This window comes from Marmota marmota, unplaced genomic scaffold (assembly GCF_001458135.2).
Source record: "Marmota marmota marmota unplaced genomic scaffold, marMar, whole genome shotgun sequence".
Taxonomy (NCBI): Eukaryota; Metazoa; Chordata; class Mammalia; order Rodentia; family Sciuridae; genus Marmota; species Marmota marmota.
This window is the reverse complement of record NW_025999842.1, coordinates 22,785,073-22,787,788: the sequence shown is the minus strand read 5'-3', so window position 1 is coordinate 22,787,788 and position 2,716 is coordinate 22,785,073.

Here is a 2,716-nt window from a genome sequence, read left to right as displayed (position 1 = left end):
GAGAGAGAGGAGAGGGGGAGAGTAAGAGAGAGAGCATGAACAGGGTGTTGATATTTATGGGTTTAACACAGGATGAGGAGGAGCAAGGCATTTGGGCTGTTACTTCTTCATTGGCCAAGAGTTCAGGAATTGGAGGTGCACCATTCAAAGTTCATTCAAAGAGATTGGAGGTGATGGTTAGCATGCCATTCAGTGCATCATGGACCTGAGCTCCAACATGCATTATTATTATTATTGTTATTATTTTGAGAAAAAGGAAAAAGAAGGTTTATTGCTTTGCTAGCAAAGGAGAAACACAGGAAACTTGTTCCAAAGACTGTGATTATGCCCATCCACAGGAAAAGGGGCTTTTAAAGAGGTTTATTTAAAGGCTGCATTTCATGTGTTTTCTGAGTTGTAATTCACTTGCTAATTTGGGAAATAGTCATTTCTGAGATCTTCTGGTATCTTCCTTTACTGGGTTTGTATTCAAGGACAGATAAATCTGCCCAATTCCCCTGAGATCAGGGAGGGAGAGAGATTAGGGGGGAACGGGGAGAGAAGAAAAGAAATATGTTAATTTCTAAAAATAAGTTGCAGTGGCAGAGCATCAGGGCTATATTCAAAACATAAAATGGAGTCACTGACAATTTCTACATTCCACTTTTTATGGAAAAATAGGTGACTAACATCTCCAAGCTTCTTCCTGCTGGAAGAGAGCAAAGTTTGGGGAAGTAACCCAAAGTCCTTGTTCTCAGGTGGGGCATGGAGAGATAAGAGTATTCAGCATCAGAGTAGTGCAGAAGTTCACAGTGGCAGGTGACAGTTGACTTAACAAGGCATACATAGAACAAGTGAAGCCAGATTAAATGACAGGTAATCAGTGTAGCTAGGTAAATTGGGTCTGATGAAGAAAATGGAGTCCAGGTCTGATGGAGAAAATTAAGTCCAGATCTGACGGAGAAAAAGGAGTTTGATTTGAGTCCAGGAAATCAGAAACCACACCTGGGAGATTGAAGTGTTAATGTTCTGAAAGCCTAGCCTATACTACTCAATCGCAAAGAATTGTTAATGAAGCAACTCCAGAGAAGAGACAGAAAATTGCAAATTAATTCACCCTGGATCCATTTCTTGCCCAGATCACTCCCCTGCCTCTTCAGCCCACTTGTTCCCCACCCTCTGGGCCTTCCCACCTGCATTCAACATTACATATGCAGAATGAGGGAAATGAACAAAATAAAAGAAAGGAATGTAGAGGAACAAAGAAAAGTTTAGATATACAAAGGATGGAACTTCCTAATTTCAGGGAAATAAAGCCTCTTACTTTCTACTCTACAGTGCCTCCTTGTGCTTCTCTGGTTTTATACTTCAGCATTCTGGGAAGCAGGACTTGTCAAGGTAACCTGTAACTGGTGGTATCACAGGGATCATGCTAAGAAAATGATAAATAAGACAACAAAGCATTGCTTTTTTTATAAACAACACAAAAGCAATTAGCATTTCAGCAAGTCTCTGAAAACCATGAAGACAATAACTCATAGCTATATTATCGAGAACCAGATCAAATTTATCAATTAAGGTGGTTAGGAAGATTTGTAGGTCTATACGATAGGCTCAAATTAACTCAGGACAAACTTGTGACTCTGTGATCATTATTAGGTACTCCCACACAAGAACCCTTCCTTTATAGCCTAGAGCTTTACTTACTTTTGGTAGGACTAACACAATGTACATCTTAATTTACATTAAAAAAATCATTAGTTTTCCTTTTAAATGCCCACATAGGATTGTGCTTAGGCTACTGGTTTAAGACCAAGGTGGCCAAAACTGACCTTGTTCCTGTCTACTCCAGGAGTCAGCAGAGATTCCTCAGAGACCACTCTTGGGAATGTGCAAAGCCTCTTGGCTCCTTTAGCTTTCCTCTATTAGTGGTGCCATCTTCCAGGATGGGTTGGAGTGTGGCTGACCATATGTGACTTCTCTTGGAAGCAGCATTAATATTCCCTCCCCAATGACCCTCCATTTTGCACAATGTGCACTGGTTGGCTTCCTGTTTTCTAGGGTTCTCTCAATCTCCCTGATCAGCAGATTGAGTGATTCACCAGAGTTTCAGGGTCCAGAGAAGGGTTCCATCATTCTCTGGTTCCTGGTTGACCTTAGAGGTCAAGGGCCAAAAGATCAGCTGTTTTTTCCTTGGCCCTTTTACTTCTTTGACTTTGGTCTCCAAAGTAGGAGTAACAGGTTATAATTTCAATATCTAGCATTTTATAGTTACCCCTGCCAATAAGCTGGGGTCAGTATTTGTAAGAATACTGACTGTGAAAATATACAGGGAAGCATTTCTCTGGTGAGCAAACTCTAAGGGTGTAACTGGCACTCTGTTTCCCATGCTTGGAATGCTCCACAGTTTCTTCTAGGAGCTAGTAAGATAACTAATACAGGTGCAGTATCTTGTTGCTACGGTAATGTCCTTAGTGAAGAGGCTCTGTGCTAGAATCTTATCAGCCTGAAACTTGATTTCAGACATTCAGCTCCTGGAAATAAAGGAACACCAAACAATAATGTAACTATGACAGTAATGACTTAAAGTAACCTATGATATAAATAAAATTTGGCCTCTCTGCTATTCTGCCATCGTTCATGCTTCTGCATCTTGTCTCTGTCTCTTTTTATTTTCCTTGCAAGTGTTAGAACTGAAAACCAGCATTATATCCTATCTGTCCTATAGATGATGGCT